This window comes from Eptatretus burgeri, chromosome 5 (genome assembly GCF_056783735.1).
Source record: "Eptatretus burgeri isolate ZD-2024b chromosome 5, Ebu_testis_v1, whole genome shotgun sequence".
Lineage (NCBI taxonomy): Eukaryota > Metazoa > Chordata > Myxini > Myxiniformes > Myxinidae > Eptatretus > Eptatretus burgeri.
In genome coordinates, this window is record NC_140965.1 from 77,680,107 (window position 1) to 77,702,606 (window position 22,500).

At 34.6% G+C, this 22,500-nt stretch overlaps 2 protein-coding genes and 1 long non-coding RNA gene across 3 annotated transcripts in view; 2 read left to right on the forward strand and 1 right to left on the reverse strand.

Annotated features, from left to right (window-relative positions):
* ECD (ecdysoneless cell cycle regulator) overlaps positions 1 to 22,500 on the forward strand; it is a 464,207-nt gene that overhangs the window by 240,509 nt on the left and 201,198 nt on the right. The window lies entirely within an intron of this gene.
* LOC147026747 (G protein-regulated inducer of neurite outgrowth 2-like) overlaps positions 1 to 22,500 on the forward strand; it is a 137,019-nt gene that overhangs the window by 74,525 nt on the left and 39,994 nt on the right. The window lies entirely within an intron of this gene.
* LOC147026748 (uncharacterized) lies at positions 20,441 to 21,329 on the reverse strand. Its single transcript, XR_015057940.1, has 3 exons — positions 21,183 to 21,329; positions 20,922 to 21,085; positions 20,441 to 20,824 (listed from the first exon to the last, which is right to left on the reverse strand). It is a non-coding gene; the product is annotated as an uncharacterized LOC147026748 (long non-coding RNA).

The following is a 22,500-nucleotide window of genomic DNA, read 5'->3' on the forward strand; positions in this document are numbered from 1 at the left end:
CAACACCGAACGTCATGCTGTCCAGGGCGCGTTCGGTAATTGGTGCCGAACGCGTCGAGCCGCGAGTCCAAATGGATGTCTTTCGGGAGAGGAGAAGCGGATCAGGAAGGCTTCACGCCCCTTTTCTTCCATCCAATGACTGAGCATCGGGTGGCATGGCCCCGCCTCCGAACCCGCTGTGAATGCGTTCCTTTTAGGAGAGGAAATCGGATCAGGGGAGGCTCACGCCCCTTTTTGTCCGACCAATGGCTGAACGTCGGGTGGCGTGGCCCCGCCTCCAAGTGCGTTTTGATCCGTGAATCTGCATACAAGCTCCTCCCCCGGTCGATAACGACGTGAGCACAATGCAGCTCGTGTGTGCAGAAAGGGTGTGCCGAAAGGGGGTGCAGAAAGTGGCGCTCGTCGAGTAAAGATGGAGGTCGATGTGGGGTGCAGAAAGGGGTGCAGAAAGTGGCGCTAGTCGGAAGTCGTGGAGTCTGTGTCGTGTGTTTGCGGGGATCGGACAGCGAAGGGGATGGAGCTCGGAGTAGAGGTCGAGGGACGAGTCGCGGAGTGGAGCAGGGACGCAGAAGAGGACTCAGGGGCGAGAGTTTGCCGGGGTCGGTGCGGTCCCGAGACCCCACTAGCGGGACGGAGCGTCCGCCATTCCCCTCTTCCCACCCCAAGCATCAACAATTTCCCCCATCCGCGCTGAGATAGCGCCGGTAACCCCGTCCGCTCCCCGCCCCAACCGTGGTGTCGACCGACCAACACGTGCCTGCGCAACGCACGCCTGGAGGAGCTCACCGACCATACCAGGGGCACGGAGTCAGGCGTGTTACGCGGACATTGCGGCTAGCCCGCCATCGCACTACGAGGGCGCGGGTAAGACCCCTTCGGTCTCGTGGACCTGGCCGATCACCCAGGGCCCACGTTCATTTGGTCCACGGACCTGCCTGCCTCCTTGCCTGTGAGGGTGGCTTCTATTTTCTTTGCTTTTGGTGTAAATGTATGTGTGTGGCGCCAGTCTATTAAGTAAACCCGTATAAGTGCTTGTACATTGCTGTATTCGGTTTTAACTCTGCGTATTGTTCTTGCTTTGACTGTTATATGTGCATTTTTGTTTTACTGTAAATACCTGCTTTCCGTGTGTGTGTGTGTGTGTGTGTGTGTGTGTGTGTGTGTGTGTGTGTGTGTGTGTGTGTGTGTGTGTGTGTGTGTGTGTGTGTGTGAAATAAAGTGCTTGCTTGTTGAACTGTTTCCCGTTTTGTTGCGTCCTTTCCTTCGTTTGAAAGTTCCATCTTGCATCACGTAAGGGATTGGTAGTGGGTGTAGATACCCAATAAATAATCACGAAACGTGGAGGTCGACGATAACTCCGCTCGGTTATCCCTGCAGCACGGAACGAGTCGCTTAAGCGGGTCGTGTCCGGAGTCGACCTGTGGCGTGGTACAACTCCTCGGTACGCTACCCGCGCGGGTACTTAGGTATATCGACATTCGGCGATTCACCCTATTTCGCATGGGTAGAATGCGGACTGGGTTGTGATGAGGTTAAACCCCCACCCGTGGATAGCTCCTTGGCGGTAGTTTCAGGAAGGTCACGACCGAATTGTCTGTTCCGGTGGGCGACGCGTCGCGATTCGAGTTGCGTGGCCGATCGCACGCCGGGCGGGCGAAATTCGTAACAATATATATAGCTCTGGAAAAAAAATAAGAGACCACTCTAAAAAAAATTTAAATCAGCATCTCTCCATGTATGGCAGCCAGTCCATTCCAGTGTCTGTTGAATTCCAACACAGGCACACATTCTACTTAGTGAGGTACTGATTAGGTGATCACCTGAACCAAATCTTATTTAACAAGGAAAAGTATAAAAACCACTGCTGTGGTCATCACTATCCTCTTGCAATAGGACCAGCTGGATGGCAAAAACAGTGCTCGTTGTACCTCGAAAGTAATTGGAATCAAAAAAATAACTATTGACCATGCCAAAAGAGTTGAAAAGAAAAGTTTTGAGTGAGGAAAAGAAGGGTTCAATTCTGGCTTTACTGGCAGAGGGATACAGTGAGCGTCACGTTGCTTCCATCCTTAAAATTTCAAAGACGGCGGTTCATAAGAACAAGGTCAAGCAGCAGACATTGGGGACAACAAAGCCACAGACTGGCAGAGGGTGAAAATGACTTTCCACTGACCGGGATGACCGCCAACTCATTTGAATGTTACTCAACAACCGTAGGATGACATCAAGTGACCTACAAAAAGAATGGCAAACGGCAGCTGAGGTGAAGTGCACGGCAAGGACGGTTCGAAACAGGCTCCTAGGACCTAGGGGCAGGGCTGAAGTTGTGCAAAGCTAGAAAAAAGCCCTTCATCAATGAGAAGCAAAGAAGAGCCAGGCTGAGGTTTGCAAAAGACCATAAGGATTGGACCGTAGAAGACTGGAGTAAGGTCATCTTCTCTGATGAGTCCAATTTTCAGCTTTGCCCAACACCTGGTCGTCTAATTGTTAGACGGAGACCTGGAGAGGCCTACAAGCAACAGTGTCTTGCACCCACTGTGAAATTTGGTGGAGTATCTGTGATGATCTGGGGGTGCTTCAGCAAGGCTAGAATCGGGCAGATTTGTCTTTGTGAAGGACTCATGAATCAAGCCACGTACAAGGTTGTCCTGTTAGAACACCTGCTTCCTTCTGCTCTGACAATGTTCCCCAACTCTAAGGATTGTTCTTTCCAGCAGGACAATGCTCCATGCCACACAGCCAGGAAAATCGAGGTGTGGATGGAGGACCATCAGATCAAGACCCTGTCATGGCCAGCCCAATCTCCAGACCTGAACCCCATTGAAAACCTCTGGAATGTGATCAAGAGGAAGATGGATGGTCACAAGCCATCAAACAAAGCCGAGATGCTTGAATTTTTGCGCCAGGAGTGGCATAAAGACACCCAACAGCAATGTGAAAGACTGGTGGAGAGCATGCCAAGACGCATGAAAGCTGTGATTGAAAATCAGGGTTATTCCATAAAATATTGATTTCTGAACTCTTCCTAAGTTAACACATTAGTATTGTGTTGTTTAAAAATGAATATGAACTTGTTTTGTTTGTATTATTTGAGGTCTGAAAACACTGAATCTTTGTTGTTATTTTGACCAGTTGTCATTTTCTGCAAATAAATACTCGAAATGACAATATTTTTATTTGGAATTTGGGAGAAATGTTGTCAGTAGTTTATAGAATAAAACAAAAATGTTCATTTTACTCAAACACATACCAATAAATAGTAAAACCAGAAAAACTGATAATTTTGCAGAGGTCTCTAAATTTTTTCCAGAGCTGTGTATGTATGTGTATATATATATATATATATATATATATATATATATATATATATATATATATATATATATATATATATATATATATATATATATATATTGTTGCGGTCACGGATACTGAGACACCAGCTTGTCACTCAGGGGTGATTAATCCCTGGTTGTCCTCGGTAGAGCCGGACCTGGGGCCACCACTCACAATTAACGTTATGGTTCGTGGGTTGTTTTAAAACCACGAAAGCCACCCAGTCAACCACGAGTTCCAGTGTCCACCGTCTAATTATTCCGTTTAACTAGAGGTCACGTGGTTACCTGAGCGGGGAGTGCGCCCTCGGCAAAGCACCAACATTATCTGATTAGATTTTAATTAGGGCGGTCAAGCGTTTTAACCGGTGGTGCGTGCCGACGATTTTTTGGTCGAATCTGTGGTAATTACCTCCCAGTCTATCTCGGTTCGAACAATGCTAAACCAATAGAAGGAAAGGACAAACACAGACAGGTTGGAAATTGACAAAGAATTTATGAATAATAAAATAAATAAATAAAAATAACTTTTTATTTGCTGAGGTAAATATAGAATTTCAAATCAAAATCAATCAAAATGCCAGGAAAGAGACAAAGAGCAGATGCTTATCGGGGGTTGACTTACAGCTAAACATAGACAAGGGTACCCAGCAGATCATTCGGGGGAGGGGAGGGGGAGAATCATCTCGTTCACCAGAAAACCGTGAAACGAAAACGTCCTGAAAATGCGTGCGTGCATGTCACGTCTGTCACCAGCACCCTGCTTTACCATGCACCCTCTCGTGGGGCAGCCTTGAACGCCAGTCGACGTCAGGAGGGCACCGAGATCGTCCGTCATGGGTTTAGACCCTGGTGTTGTTGGTGATCGACCCAAGTGAGAATGCCTCACTTGTTGGCGGCACTGCTCATACCCACACGCTCGCTTGCCGAAGCACTGGAAGGGTGAATTGTCTCTTCGGCGCTGGTTAGACACCCACTTCTTGGTCGCTTCTCTCGCCCTTTGCTTTTTCCTCTCTGGACTTTTTCTCCTCAGACTTTTTCTCTTAAGAACGTATCTCTTTCTCTTCAGAATGTCTCTCTCTTCTCAGAACGTCCCTCTCGCTTTTTCCTGACTTTTTTATATCTCAGAACGTCTCTCATCACAGAACGTCTCTCCTCACAGAACGTACCTCAAGCTTTCTCTCGCTCGTTTTTATATTCCCGGGCCATCTCCGCGGGGTGCCGTCCGCCCAAGCTCACCCCGCCCCAACGGGACACGGTTACCATGACGACCCGTGATCTCAAAAAAGGCAGGCGTCGGAGCTCGCAAAAGAATGTTGCTGAGGAAAAAATGAGGGCGGACTTCAGAGCTCGTGAAAGAAATGTGTGTGAACGTCTCAGTCATAACGAAAAAAGCTTCCCATAAGAGAGGGGATCTATCCTTTACCCTTCTCAACGCATCACATCTAAGATTCCATTAGACCTGGGGATGGGGATAATCTGAACATGCATTTAAGGAAATAATTGTCTGAGGACCTGGATGTGTGAATGCATTCATCAGACCGGTTTCTAAAATCCGTAACTATATATATATATATATATATATATATATATATATATATATATATATATATATATATATATATATATATATATATGTATATATATATGTATATATGTATAAGTAGGGTAAGAATACTGATTCTGGCTCACTTTTCCCCATGTAAATGAATGGGGGATTTTCAGCGATTTATATTTTTTTTCCCTAAAAATAAATCCCCTTTTTATCCCAAGGTATATTTATTTGTCTCCCCTTTTAACTTGGAGGTTGAACCTCATTGAATTGAACAGCTCACTCATTGAACCTATAAAGATTTGTTCATTCTCAAATTCCTTCAATAGTTTAATTTTCTTTGCACAATAATCCCCATCTAAAATATTGACAAACAAAACATTTGAATCTTTATATTTTTTAAGATACCCCATTTGTGCCATTACGAAATGATAAACTTCTCTTAATGCTCTCATCTGACCACCTCCTGAGCCACATATCATTTTGAGATTATAGTAAATTGTTTTTTCATTGTTCAATTGATAACCATCAAAGTTTTCAGTCCATTCAAGGATATTCATTTTTTTCTTTACATCCTCTAACTTACTAGTTTTTAAATTAATTCGCTTATTTGTTTTATTTACCTTTGTTTTAGTTATTTTTTCAATAAGACTTATTTGATATGTTTCACATTCATTATGTTTTCCATTTATATACCAAGACTGAGATTTTCTCCACTCTTTAGTTTGATTAATACTTGGTTTAACCATTTATATATTGTGAAAAAACGCGGTAGCCCTTAAAAACCCTAACCCATCTTCCCATCGTTAAAACATAATCTATTTTATACACTCTATCATACAATATCCATATGGAACACAATCTATTCCATTATCTAAAATAAATCTCTTATCATCAAAGGCTCCTAATGCCTTTTTATTTACTTCTTCACTATATATGTTATGTTTATAACTTCTTATTGTATTCATTTTCCTATATTCTTCTTTCTTATTCATCAAACAATTATAATAATTTCTAAAAGTTATTGATTTCTTTATTACATATTTCTTTATTCCCTTTAACCTCTTATCAATCTGTTCACCATACTTATAAGCATATGCCTTTGCTCTCAATCCAATAAACTCACTCATTACTTTTCCACCCAACTCATCCTTAAACTTACCAATAACCTTTTCATTCTTTTTGGAAAATAACTCACTCTTCTTGCTGAAATTACTTGTATCATATACTCCAATATTTTTCTTCATATCTTCATAAACATCATCAGTTTTTATATCTAAGATAAAACTATCAGTATCCATATACAACAATGAAACATTTTCACCATACTCTTTCTTTAAGTCATTATACAAATAATCATACATCAATATCTTTGATAAATCAAGAACTGCTGTTCCAATATAAATTGGTTTATCCATTACAATACTTTCCTTTTTCATATGAATTGCAGAAAAGTTCTCTGAAAAAACCTCTTCTCTCTCAAAACTTGGTTTATTTATCAATCTCGAAGCTTCTTTCCAAGATGTTGCGAATCTAATGTTTTGTCTGTTTCTAACATTTTCCATAGTCTTTCCAAATACAGCATTATTCATTAATTTATAAAAGTCCCCTTCAAATTTTACTTTTGTATTTGCTCTCATATCTGTATTGAATTGAATATACTTTTTCACCCAAGGACTTTGTTTAAATTTTAAAACTCTATGAATTTTAGCTACTCTCAATCCTTCTCTCAAAAACTGTTTTAAGCTTCTCTGATGCAAAACATATCCCTCTTTATCATAGAATGTTGTTAATAACTTTTCTGTTGATTTACCTTTAATATTAAAACTTTTATGATAATCACTTAACCATTCTTTCTTTGGAGTTTCTTTCTCACATGCAAAAGGAAGATCTTTATGCTTATTATGAAGATCACTCGGGTACCTCAAATCAACTTCAAAATAATAACCTTCTTCTTCGTCATTCAATTCCTCTTGAGAAGAAATAACAATATTCATCAAAGCCTTTTCATAATCCTTTTCTTCCACCCACTCTAATTTACCATAAGGCAGAGATTGAGACATTGCCCATCCATACAAATTATTAGCATCAAAATACATCAAATAATTACTATCTTTTTCACTATTATAATTTGGAAGATATTTATTATTTGCTTTAGCATATCTTTTTGAACATACTTGTGATATTCCACCTCTCTTGGACTTCTCAATCATCAAAAGCATATCAACATCACTGATTAAATCTATATCTTGTTTTGTCATTTTCAACATTGCACTCCAAGCTAAACCAGGAGCTGTGAAATAGTGGGCAGGGTCTAATCCATAACAATTTTTATTATGACAGAGTGATCTAAAAGCTTCAAACACATCAGCTAACAATAAAACATCTGTTTTTAGATATAAATCATGATATTCTCCAAGGTTCTTTATCTTAAATATTTTCCATATTTCTTGTGCGTGTTTATATTCCTTATCACTTATCTCTTCTTCATAAAGGTTATTATAGAAACTTTCTTTTGAAGGAAGTTGTGTTTCTTTAAATCTCATAAATGAATCCATATAATCATAAGGATAAATTCCCTTACTTGTAAGAATTTTCTCTTTACTTTGAATTTCATTCCTTGTTTGAATTTCCTCTCTCGTAAGAATTCCTTCTTTAATCAGAATTTCATCTTTAATCTGAATTTCCTCTTTAGTTCGAATTTTCTTTATAATTAGAATTTCCTCTTTACTTTGAATTCTCTCTTTAATCTGAATTTCCTCTTTAGTGAGAATTTCCTCTTTTGGAAAGAATGAATTAAGATTTGGAAAAGAGTCCGTGGAGCTTAGATTTGATGCGAGGTAGGCTAGTGGTGTTCCCATAAACTTGTAAGAATCTAAAAACCTAATACGAGTTATAGGTTTTGTGAATATCATTTTTGAAAATGAAATATACTTTTGACTTGTGTTTGTTATAGCAGAAATATTCCCTGGTGTTTTTGAAAGTTCATTTATAAATAGATGTGTATCATAGTTGGCGCTGTTGTGAAGAAAGACTGGAATAAAAGAAGGTAATTTATAATTAAGATTACAACAGGAATGAGCGGGACCTCTATATTTACCAGTAAGATGACAATGGTCTCTAACTTTAAACTCCTTAATTTCCCCCTCACAAATATGACAGATATTGTTCATTCTAAATTCTAATTTTTCTTCTTTGGTTAATTTCATCGGTTCATTTGTTTCTTTCATTAATTTAGTGAGTCTTATACAATCCTTTTCTAATCGTTTTACAAACTCTTGTGAAGCATTTTTTCCACGATAATGTTCAAGTTTGTTATACTTTTCTCCAACAGATGATTTGATATAATAACAAAAACCACAAGGAATATGTTTTTGATATTTATTTGTATATGGTTCTTTTGGATTAGGAGAAGCAGTATTTATCTTTTAAGGATACATTCAAAATCAGCGTATATCACAAATGGGTGCATGATAGATTTATTATAATCTTCAAAATAAATCTTTTCACCAGGTTTAGGCATTGTAATTACAGCTGATTTATGATTACTACAATATTTTGAATGTTGTTCTAATCGTTCTTTTGTATGAAATGAATTAAGACATCGCTTACAAGGATATATTTTGTTTGCTGTTCTGAATACCTGAGAAGAGATTAATCTTGATAAATTATTGATGTATGTGTAATGTGAATTCTTTCCAACACTAAAATATAAAAGGTCAATGTGTGTTTCTTCATTTTTATAGTTGTTTGAAATTTTTAATATTTGAACTTTGTTTGTATCCGTTAATCCATATACATTAATAGAAAGATTATTCTTTTTCTCAAATTTAGGAATATCTGTTAGTGGCATTGGGAATTTAAAATCTTTAATGTCCAAGGTATTCTCATATTTCATATATTGTTTTACTCTTTCTGAATTACATTTTGGTGGATGTAAGTGAGCAAGAACAGACCAGAGAAAACATTTATTATCATTGTTCTTAATATTAACAACTGCCTTCTTTAGTTTTATTTCTTTTGGTAATTCAATATAAGAAGAAGCTTTAAGAGGGTTTGATTTTAGAATGTGTATATCTAAAAAGATGATTTTTTTAATATTGAATCCACTTCCTACCACTGTATTATCAACATCCTCCTCTTGTCTTGATAGTTCTTCATAAACCCCACTATTCAAAAAATCTTGAAATGATGTTATAAAATGAAGATCTGTTCTCATATAAGGAGTTTGTTCTTCATCTTGTCTTTTCATATTCATTTTCACTCCCATATAAAACTTTAAAGTTTTTATTTCTTTTAATGTCTTTTTAATAAATTTTTCAACATCGGGTTTCACTATTTCAATTGATTCAGCTATTGATGATGGACCGGGTTCTCCAAATTGAAAAATCCTTATTTTTATATGCCCTTTAAATGCCTCATCAGTGTTTTTAATATAATAGTCTCCCTTTACTTTAAACTCATTTTTCTTGTGTTTTTGTGATTGAAGATGTTGATTATAACTACTCTTCAAAACATCCTTTGAACAGATATCACAATGTTTTCTTTCCAACTCAAGAGGAGATATTTGATGAAATAGATTAAATGTGTGTTTGTTGGTTCGGAGGTGTTTTCTATAATGTTTATATTCGTGATTACAAACATCGCAGTACGTTGTATTCACCATATTTATAGAATAAAACTTTGCTTGAACTAAAATTTTCTTGATGAAAATTTCGTTTAATTTATAGGTGAATCTGTGCTTAAAAACATTTTATCCTCCAACTTTTTCACTTAATAAATACAATGTTTCAAGACACAAAAGACAAGTTTCAATCAATCTCTTCATCTGTTAAAGATACTGAGAAATATGTCAAGGATGTAAAATTGAACAAAGATAAATATAACAACTATTGGATAAAAACTATTATGGTAAATAATATGAGTTCTTCAATTTCCTTCAGTGGAAGGGCTTTTAGTATACCTGGTAGAACATCAATTAAAGTATCTCTAACAAAAGTTTCTCCTCTCCTTCTAGTAATATATTCAAAACTAGAAAAAGCAATGAAACAAGAAAAAGTATCAAAGAACAAAAACCTTATGGATGAAGCTTTAGAAAGAAAAGATAAGACCATCTGTAATATGCAAGGAGAAATTTGTATTTTTTTCAACAACCCTAAAGATGTAAATCTTGATGAAATAAAGGATGTTAATATATCAGGTGAAATGACATTTCGTTCAATAGTAGTTAACGATAATTTTAAAATTACCTTTAATATAAAAAATGTTGTCGTTGAATCTGATAATGAAAAAAAAGTATATCGATATCGATGGTAATATACAACTGAAAGTATAGATGAATTTCAGTTTAAGTAAAGTTTTACTTTATAAATATGCTAGACTTTCCTGATTCTCCATATGACAAATTTGAGAATTGTCCTGCGTGTGAAAGACGGGATTAAACACAGAGTCAAAAGCCTATAAACAATGTATATTCTGTGATTATCTTCTAATTAATGATAATAAAAAATATAAAAAGGAAAATAATTCTTTTAGATTTACACCAAAAATGAATTACTTTACAAGATTGATTAGAGAAATGAATGTAAAGTATGAGGATGATAACACACCTTTCCTTACAAGGGAAGAAACTGAACGTATAAGAGAAATGTTCAAAGGATTGTTGTTGTATATTATTCATGGATGTAATTTTCAGGGAAATATCAACACAAGATATTGTATAAATAAAATAATGGATTATCTTGAAATTAAACCTGAACTTAGGATAAAATATAGAGTTTCTAAAAAGCCAATAATAAATTAAATAACCTGTTTTTCAAATATATAAATGAATGATTTTTTACCTATTTGGGAAAATAAGATAAAATTTAACAACCATAAAAATCTCCCAAATTCATTAAGATGTCTCATAGTTGGTTCAAGTGGATGTGGAAAAACCTGCTTACTTTTAAAAATGCTCCTCACTCCCAACTTTTTAGATTATGATAATTTAATAATTTTCACAAAGTCGAGTTTTCAACCAGAGTATCAACTACTCTCACAAGGTTTTAATGCTGGTCTTCAAAAGAAGATATAATAGGTTTATTTAAACGTCAAAAAACCTAAATGATTATAACATTGAAGATATAATTCAACTATTTTGTGATACACAGAGATGTAAAAAGAAATCAAATCTTATAACTTGTATTCTTAGTGATAATACGGATGATATACCGTCTCCCCAAGATTTGGATAAATCAAAAGAACCTCGTTATCTTTGATGATTGTGTTAATGAGAGAAACCAAACGGTAATGGACAGCTACTACACAAGAGGGAGACATTCTTCTTGTAATTGTATTTATCTTAGTCAATCGTACTTTCAACTTCCTCGTCGTTCCATCAGAAACAATGCTAATACTTTTATTTTATTCAAGTTAAATTCAATAGATATCAATAATTTTTGGAGAGATAATTGTTCTACATTATGTAGTAAAAAGAAATTTGAGGATTATATGAAGCACACGACTGAAAAATATAAATATATTGTTGTGAAACAAGATGAGATATTAAGGGATATATTTTTTGTTTTATAAACAATTACATATATAAATGACAACTATTATTATAAATCTTGTGGGTAAATCTGCTTCTGGAAAAAACTTTCATAAATCAAGGTTCTTGTGTAGTACAAATGAGAATATTGTAAATTTACTTAAAAAACACCCCGTGATACGCATTGTATCAACAACAACTAGAGTAATAAGACCTGGAGAAGTAAAAGGTGAAGATTATCACTATATTTCAGTGGAGGAACATATGCGATTGAGGAATGAAGGACAAATATTTGAGGAGGTTTCTCTTGGTACAACAAAATATTCACATTGTAAGAGTGAGTTAAAGAAACTAAAATCTGGTGGTGTTGGGATATTAGAAACTAATCCAGAAGGAACGAGACAAATTATTAAATATCTGAGCGGAGTGAAGATTTTATCATTCGGTTTTGATGTTGATGAAGAAACTCAACACAAACGTATGAAAAGCAGAGATGCAAGGATTAGTGAAGAAGAAATTACAACTCGCATTAATGTTAATAAAGAATTTGATGAAATATTTAAAGAAAAGGATTTATTTGAACACATCTACTTGAATGATGAAGAAAAGGAAAATTTCCCTGTTGATCTTTACAATTCATTAAATGATATTTTACAATAAATAAATGGATACAAAAGAAAGAGCAAGAAGATTTAAGGAACATCAAGAGTTGGTTTCAAAAGTTGTAAAACAACAGGAAGACATAAAGAAGAAACGCAGACAGAAACTAACGGGCGAAGAAGCATTTGAAAAAAACAAGAGAAATTTTTTAAACCACTTTTAAAAACTTCCCAAGAAAAATGAAAGATGTTTCCACAGTTCCCACAGTAGAATATACTCCTAGAAAGCTTCAAATGTTAAAAGATTTCAGTCAAATGACGGAGGAAGAATTAGAGCATTTAGGAGAATTAGAATATGATGATGAAGGTTTATTTCAACAACTGGAAGAGATTAATCAACCCCTGATTATATTGTGAATGCTGTTCAAAACAATGAATATTCAGCGGATTCAAAAACCAAAGCAGGACTCATTCCAACAGAACAACCAGCAATATTTCTTCTTGTTCAAGAAAAGGTATTGATATTTAATGATGAATTAAGGTTCTTAAGTTCTGCTCAACCCCCTGTTAAACTAACTCCGAGATTAATGTTTCTTCTCACAAAAGATGGAAGGCAAGGTTCAACTGTGAGGGATGAATCAAAGTATATTGATAAACCATTGGATATGGAAAATAATGATGATAGAGTATATATTGATTTGCTGAACACTCTAAATTATAAGGTTATTCTTTCTGGTAAAAGTAGGAAGAATGAGAAGGAGAAACACATTATTCAGGCTTTAAGTATCCTTGGTTCAGGTATTAGTTTTCTTCCAAATGACCCATCGCAATTAGTTAATAGACTGTTATTGTTGTTCGGCAGTAAGAAGGCTGGAAATAACAATTGTTTTAATGAAGCATCAGCCATTTTAGACCAGTTGATGAACATGAAAATAATTAATAAATCTCAATATAAAGACATTTTATCTCATATTAAATAAGATGAGAAGCACAATCCTGAGTTTTAATTTCACAACAAGCGACCACACATCTTCATTCCCATACCCACTACAACTTGACACAACAAAAGAATATGAGGCATCTTTATTGTCCATGGAGACTTATAATACCTTATTTAATATAACCGAGAAAAATGACAAGTTTAGTTATAATCCGGGAAGTGGATACAAAACGATAACAGTCTCACCCGGAGCATACGAGATTTCTCAAATATCTTCCGAAATTGCTCGTCTTATGAAAGAACAGGGTGATGAACCAAAAAATATTATTATAAACATTCAAAAACATACTTCAAAATCAACGATTAAAGTTAAAAATAACTACAAGGTTGATTTCACAATTGATAATTCATTTAGAGAGTTATTAGGTTTCTCCTCAAAAAGATTGAAACTAATGGGACGTTTTACAGTGATAATGTCATTCAAATATCCTCAGGAATAAATTCGGTGTTAATTCACTGTGATTTGATTGATGGTGCTTATAATGATGGATTAAAAACAAATACAATATTTTCATTCAGCGCATACTCAACCCCAATTGGTTATAAATTCAATATGGAGCCTAAAAATTTGGTTTATCTACCTGTGTCAGGAAAAACCATACACAGAGTAAATTTTAGGATAACCGACCAAGATAATCGTGTGATCTCTTTTAATGGAGAAGTTATATCCATCAGAATTCACCTACGTGAAGTTTTTCAATAAATAAATACGATGGTTATTGTGAGGAAGCACGAGTTGGGAAAATATAAAATAATTACAGGGGATGGGATGTTCCTTTCCCCGCACTACAAGGGTGAAGGTATGTATCTTGGTAGAGGATACTATAAACCTAAGAGACAAAGGGGTGTCGGACATCAATTTAGAGGAGATGGGATAATTGATACTCTCATGGGTATTGGTTCAACTATTCTTAAACATAAAGACCTAATTGGTTCAACTGCTTCTGCTGTGGGAAATGTAGCAGGTGCTGTAAAGAGTATAAAAGATGCTCAGAAAGAATCTCATAAATTACAAGCAATAAAAGAAATTAAGAAAGGTAAAACTCAGTTGTCCCCCCAAGAACGACAGAAAATAATTCAAATACTTGGATCAGGGTTTCAAAAGTTTTAACATCTTTTTACCTAAATAAATACAAGTATGGAAGCAATTGATAGTATCTATGATTTGGATGATACTATTATTATCTCAAACTCCACTAAAAAAGAAGATTACTTCAAGGTAAATGCAATAACTGGAACAGACTGGAATACAAATGGTACAAAAAGTTTTGAAATAAATAATCAACAAACCTATTTGAATCTCTCCGAAAGTTTCTTGTTGTGTAAATTTAAATTCACTAAGGCTGGGAATAACACAAACGCTACACTTGTAAATGATTTCTTCTGGAAAATGTTTGATAGTGTGCGATTGTATATTGGAACACAAGAAGTTGAAGCGGTTGATTATGTCTCTGCTGTATCTGAAATGATGAAATTTACACTCTATACATTCAGTGATAGAATGGGAAAGGGGTCTGTCGAAGGTTTTATTCCTGATATGTCAACGGGAACAAACACAGACCCTGGATATATTCAAAGGAAAGGAATGTATAATGATGATACAAAAGCAGAAAATAGTTTTACTGTGGCAGTTCCTCTTAAAGGTATATTTGGATTTTGTGATTATGATAAAGTTCTGTATGGTCTTAAAATTAGATTTCAACTACAAAGGAATGATAATGAAAATAGATTGCTTTTTGGTGTTGGTAATGCTTTTGGTGATCAGAATAAATTTGTAATTGAGGAGATGAGTTGGTATATCAGTGAATATACTCCTAATCTTAAAACAGAAGAGATGTTGAATCGAAGACTTAACTCAAAGAGACCACTCAGTGTATCATACCTCAAAAGAAGATGTCAACACGTTAAACTCAATCAAACTACTTACACGTGGAATTTGGGTGTTCTGGAAGGAAAGCCACGATATCTGTGGATGATTTTTAAAAAGCCAGATGGTGATACTGCAACTGATAAGAATAATGCATTGAGTGATAATGCTAAGGTGAAACAACTTCGCGTTTCTCTAGATGGAACATTTTATCCACGAGATAGATTGGAAATTAATTGGGAAAAAATGATTTTGCTGAAGCATACAAGTCTTACCAAAAGGTGTGTGAAAGTAATGGAAATAAAGAACCTATTTTGGATATGACAGCATTTAAAAGTTTGTATACAATCTATACGTTTGACCTGAGCGCTCAAAAAGAAACTATAAAGTCTAATCGAGTGGATACTTCCCTATACATTGAAAGAGGAGAGAGTGAAGAAGTTGATACATATTGTTTGCTTTTGGAAGAAACAGAATTGCAGATTAATACAGATAATGGTGTGATGATTAGTCTCACATAATTTTTTTGTTAAATAAATGAGTGGCAAAGTACCAACTGGGGTATATGTTAATCAAATCAATCTTCATAAACTATCATCTTGTGTTCAAAATCAAAAGCCTTGTACGATTAACGTTAATACAATTCAGAGAAAAGGAGCAGTAAGAATTGATGTTTTGCTCACAAGAGAACAGGTTAAAATCTTGAATGACACTGACTCACTTAAAATTAAAATGACAAAACCAATGTTGAAAAAATATTCAATAAGAGAGACGAGTGGAGGATTTCTCCCATTTCTAATTCCTTTATTTGCTGGTTTAAGTGCGGTTGGAGCATTGACGGGTGGTATTTCAACAGCGGTCAAAACTGCCAACGAAAGGAAGGCTCAACTCCAGGCTCAAAAAGAATTGGAAAGACATAACAAAGAGTTGGAGAAACAAATTAGTGGAAGTGGTGTAATTGTAGATTTTGCTGAAAAACTTGAAGGTCTGCCTGATAAAGCGAGATTGTTAGTTGGAGATATGCTTTCTTCTATAGCACAAGCAGGTGTAAAATTAACGAAAAGAGGTAATGGATTATATCTTTCTAATAAATAAATGAGCATTGATGAGTGGTTGAAAGAATTTGGAAAGAATACAACATCAAATTTACAACTTGCCAAATATTGTAAGAAATTAAAAATTCATAATGTGGTTATTTGTATGAGAGATGAATTAACAAATGTGTCGAAACATACAAAGAATATTATTATGAACTTAGAAGATAATGATGGGAACGGTTCTCATTGGGTTTGTATTTTTAATAGTCAAGACAAATATTATTTTGATAGTTTTGGTCTTCCACCACCTGTTGAAGTCATAAAATTCTTACAGAATGGTGTTTATCAAACATTTCAAGTCCAAGAATTAAATTCCAAGTGTTGTGGTCAATTATGTCTATATGTGTTATTTCAACTCAACAAAAATAAAAAATTTTATGATATTATTTTTAATCTAATATAAATGACTTATGTTGGTAAAGATGGTTCTATCTTTGGTGTATCTCAAGAACTGGATATTGATTTATCAAATTATTATACAAAGGCACAGGCTGAACGACATAAATATAATATAAACAAAAATATTAACATGAAAAATGTTTATAAATTAAAAAATTATCCAAGCCCGACTGACGCGAATGACTTGGTGAGATTAAGCGATTTATCACAATATATATACTTAAATAAAACGGCTGTGTATTCTAAAGATACAGAAGTGTTGATATTATCTCCAGGTCATACAGAATTCACAGTTCGAATTAAAATAAATTTTTATAAAGAAGGGCGTATCGTTTGTATGAGAATAGAACAATGGGGGTATGATATGAATGATTTAGGGTATAATTGGTCATTTAAAATTAACCTCGAAGACCTGGAACAATTAAATCAGTCTCGTAAGGAAGAATATTATCCACTTGGTATCGAGAATGAGTTTTGTGGAGCCACGATTAGTAAACAACAAATAAAAGAATTTAATAAGGGTAAATATAATAATGGTTTTGCCCTTGTTTATCTCATGAAAACAGAAAAAACAGGATTATATATAATAAGTAAGGAAATACAAAATGATTTAACTATGGGAAGATGGGGAGGTGTTTCGTGCCATAATATTATTCTAACATATATTTCTAATACATAAATGACAGCAAGAAGACTTCAAGAAAATTATCATTTCTGTGTCCAAGCATACCTTCAAGAAAAGGGTATTCGGTATTTTAATAAATATGTTCTACAACATAAGAATGAGGTATTTTCAATAAAAGATTGGCATTATGCTGATGTTGATAAACCGACAACTTTAGATTTAATTAGAATGTTAAATAATGAAAAAATTATAAGGTTAAGAAAAGGTAAGGCTCTTTTAGAAATTCAAAAGAAATTTTATTGGTTTCCTGTTGTAAAAAAATTATTTTGGATACAGGAATAACAAGAAATCCTGATGAATATATGTATAATATTCTATGGGGTGTAAACGATTCAAGTATAGTAAGGGATGAGGAAGGAGTTGAAGAAGAGAGGGAAGAGAGAGAGAAGGAGGAAAGAGAGAAGAGAGAGAGGGAGAAGAAAGAGAAGGAGGAAAAGGAGAAGAGAGAGAAGGAGGAAAAGGAGAAGAGAGAGAAGGAGGAAAGAGAGAATAGAGAGAGGGAGGAAAGAGAGAAGAGAGAGAGGGAGGAAAGAGAGAAGAGAGAGAGGGAGGAAAGAGAGAGAATGAATAAATATCAAAATATGGAAACCAGTGAGATTCAAAAAGATTGGTGGTATTACAGAAAATAACTCAACCCACCGAGGAGGAAAACAAAGAATTGACAAGTCTATTTGCAATACTTTCGACAAGACTATTAGCATCGACAAGATATGGATTTTAATTCAAGTTTTTTCTTAAATAAATGGAGGAGAGAGTGAAGGCATTTCTAAGGATTCTTTATGTTTTAAAAATTAAGATTCAAATGTGCATGTTGGAAACTAAAAAGGTTTTTGCACTCTGCAGGAATTTTTCTCATAAATAAATGAGTTATTGTCTCAAATGTAAAAAGAAAACTAATACTAAAAATATTTCATATATTAAAAGTAAAAATAACAGGGTTATACAAAAAGGTATATGTTCGGTGTGTGGTTCAAAAAAATCAATTTATCTCCAAACACAAACTCGGAGGAGATATACAAAAGTTTTTATCAGGAAGTAAATTTACAACTACTGGAATACCAGGGGAATTACATCTTCCAGGTTATTCTTTCTGTGGTCCAGGCACAAACTTAGATAAAAGATTAGATGAGGCAGACAATCCTAAATCCTGGAGTAAACCAATCAATAGAGTTGATGAAGTGTGCATGAGACACGATATTGATTATGGGAATACCACAACGTTGGAAGAAAAGCATGAAGCCGATAGAGAAATGTTGTATAATTTGTCTCTGATACAAAATCCAACCTTGAGAGAAAAAGTTGATAGGTTCATCGTGAAGAAGATGATTAGTGCTAAATTGAAACTTGGACTTGGAAATTCAAAAAACTTATAGGCTCTAATGATGCCATTAAGACTGAAGAGCAATTAGCTGATGAATTACATAAACCAATATTCACAAAGTTTCAGAGAAGGAAAGTTTATTCCAAGGAAGTTGATTATATCTGGTCTGCTGATTTGATTGAACTCAATAATGATAAGGGGTACAAGTATGCTTTAACCGTTATTGATTTGAGGAGTAGATATGCGTGGGTTGTCCCTTTAAAAAACAAAACAGGTAATACTCTTATGTTAGCTTTTCAACAGATATTTAATAAAAGTAAGAGAAAACCTAAGAAATTGTGGACTGATGAGGGTAGAGAGTTTTATAACAAGACATTTATGAATTTTTTAAAAAATAACAGTATTACATTATACAGTACCTTTAATGAAGGGAAGGCAGTTGTTGTTGAACGTTTTAATCGTACCTTAAAAGAGAGACTATATAAAAAATTCACACAACTCGGTTCACAACAATGGTTATCTTTTATTCAGGATATTGTGGATAAGTATGACACGATTCACACGTCAACGAATATGAAGCCATCAGAAACATTTACAAAATTAAAATATGAAAAAGAGATTAATGTCAGAAAACCTAAGTTCAAAGTTGGTGATATCGTAAGAATATATAGGTGGAAATCTCATTTTGAAAAGGGTTTTACTGAACGATGGACGAAAGAACTTTTTAAAATTGTTGATGTAATAGATACAGTTCCTTGGACTTATAAAATATATGATTTGGAAGGGGAAGAGATTTTAGGTTCATTTTATTCACAGGAATTACAAAAGACAAAACTAAGCAGATAATACACCTTTGTGGACACTAGAGGGACAAGTATATAATGTGTGTCAAGGGGGACGTTCTTAGATCTGTGAACCCCAAACACAGAATCCTCAACTGAATAGTCAAGGCTTAACTTTTGTTTGTGTGTGTGTGTGTGTGTGTGCAATGGGAGCAATAGGTTGGCGCTTCACTCCCTCCTACTATACACCGTTGTGGACACTCGAGGGCCAAGTCCGAGGTGTATAACAGTATATAATGTGTGTCAAGGGGGACGTTCTTAGATCTGTGAACCCCAAACACAGAATCCTCAACTGAAGTCAAGGCTTAACTTTGTTTGTTGGTGTGTATGTGTGTGTGTCCCAACCCTCACATTCAAAATCTCAACCCCAACCCTCACATTCAAAATCTCAACCCCAACTCAATCCTCACCCAACAGTCTTTTTCAAAATGAGATTTCCACCTATATATATATATATATATTTTACGTTTTTTTTTTTTTCTTCCAATTCTGTCTTTTAAGGCTTTCAGGTTTGATGACATAGAAAGAGGGAGTAAGAACTTTCTTGATAGGTTTAGATCCTAAAGAGTGATAGCAACTCCAAAAGTCTCCAAAATATAAATAAATAAAATAATAATAATAATAAATAAATAAATAAATAAATAAAAGCCCCCAAAAAAGTTTCAAGTGTCCAACATAAACCCAACTTTCCAAGTCTTCAAGGTATAACCACATTCCCGTTGAGTTTCCAAGATATGTATCACATTGTGAGTTATCAATCCAGAACCCACATTTCAAGTATTCAAAGTAAAACCAACTTACAAAGTCTCTTAAGGATAACTCATTTACTGATTTTTTCAAAATTTGTGAGTCTCCAAGGTAGGCCCCATATTTAGAACCATCTTGGCAGAACCCTTTTCCTGAGTCTCCAAGGTAGTTATTTAAACCATCAAGGCAGAACTCATTTACTGATTTTTTCAAAATTTGTGAGTCTCCAAGGTAGGCCCCATATTTAGAACCATCTTGGCAGAACCCTTTTCCTGAGTCTCCAAGGTAGTTATTTAAACCATCAAGGCAGAACTCATTTACTGATTTTTTCAAAATTTGTGAGTCTCCAAGGTAGACCCCATATTTAGAACCATCTTGGCAGAACCCTTTTCCTGAGTCTCCAAGGTAGTTATTTAAACCATCAAGGCAGAACTCATTTACTGATTTTTCAAAATTTGTGAGTCTCCAAGGTAGACCCCATATTTAGAACCATCTTGGCAGAACCCTTTTCCTGAGTCTCCAAGGTAGTTATTTAAACCATCAAGGCAGAACTCATTTACTGATTTTTTCAAAATTTGTGAGTCTCCAAGGTAAAACTTGTATTCTGGCTCATCAAGGTATAACTTGTTCAGTGGGTATTGTCTTGATAACTCACAATGAGTACTATTGCTGTAAAACTCTTTTTCAGGATTTTGCTGGTCTCCAAGGTATAACTCTTTGGTTGGGTCATCAAGGACGAACTCGTTCTGTGGGTCTTGGTCGCTCATAAGGTCTTCAACCAAGCCAACAATTTCCCCCCAAGTTGTAGCAAAAGCAGTATTTTCATTTCGTATTTCAGACACAATTTCCTGTGAGAGAAAATAATAATGTATTAATTAAGTTATTTAATTATTAAATGAGTATGCTTCAATCAAAGTTTGAAAATAGGAAAATAAAAAATCTTACCTCAATAGATAAGAGGTTTGAATCCAGTTCATCAACTTGAAGGTTTAGTTCCATAGAAGACAGAGAGTTCCAAGGAACACCAAAGTCATCCCACTCAAGGTCTTCAACCAAGCCAACAATTTCCCCCAAGTTGTAGCAAAAGCAGTATTTTCAGATACAATTTCCTGTGAGAGAAAATAATAATGTATTAATTAAGTTATTTAATTATTAAATGAGTATGCTTCAATCAAAGTTTGAAAATAGGAAAATAAAAAATCTTACCTCAATAGATAAGAGGTTTGAATCCAGTTCATCAACTTGAAGGTTTAGTTCCATAGAAGACAGAGAGTTTGAGACAAGCACACAGAACACCATTGCCAGCAAGAACAAATGTTTAAAATGGAGCCTGGGTTTGAAGCTTTTATAGAGAAAGACTGGTGGGTGTGGTTTCCTTTGGAAATTCCTGGGCAAGCCTAGGCAAGCCTTCATTGGGAAATTTTTCAAAACCATAACATCCTGTAATTTTCTAGTGATTTCTTTGTGAGTCAGAGATGAACTGGAAATGATGTAAGAGTGGGCGGGGCTTAGCAAAAGTAGGCGGAGCTTAGGAAAAGTGGACGTGGCTTAGAAAAAATACCTTATGAAAAGTGGGCGGAGCTTAGCAAAAGTGGGCGGGGCTTAGAAAAATATCTTATGAAAAGTGGGCGGAGCTTAGCAAAAGTGGGCGGAGCTTAGGAAAAGTGGGCGTGGCTTAGAAAAATTACCTTATGAAAAGTGGGCGGGGCTTAACAAAAGTGGGCGGGGCTTAAAGAAAAGTGGGCGGGGCTTAACAAAAAATAACCTGTGGCTCAGGAGGTGGTCAAACAAGAGCATTAAGAGAAGTTTATCATTTCGTAATGGCACAAATGGGGTATCTTAAAAAATATAAAGATTCAAATGTTTTGTTTGTTAATATTTTAGATGGGGATTATTGTGCAAAGAAAATTAAACTATTGAAGGAATTTGAGAATGAACAAATCTTTATAGGTTCAATGAGTGAGCTGTTCAACCCTCAGGTGTTCAATTCAATGAGGTTCAACCTCCAAGTTAAAAGGGGAGACAAATAAATATACCTTGGGATAAAAAGGGGGTTTATTTTTAGGGAAAAAAATATAAATCGCTGAAAATCCCCCATTCATTTACATGGGGAAAAGTGAGCCAGAATCAGTATTCTTACCCTACTTGTATATATATATATGTGTATGTATATATATATGTGTATATATATATATGTGTATGTATATATATATGTGTATATATATATATATGTATATATATATATATGTATATATATATATATATGTATATATATATATATATATGTATATATATATATATGTATATATATATATATATATATGTATATATATATATATATATATATATGTATATATATATATATCTATATATATATATATATGTATATATGTATATATATATATATATGTACATATATATGTTTATATATATATATATATATATATTTATATATATATATATATATATATATATATATATATATGTGTTTACATGACAGAGAATGATGAAATTACTCGGCATG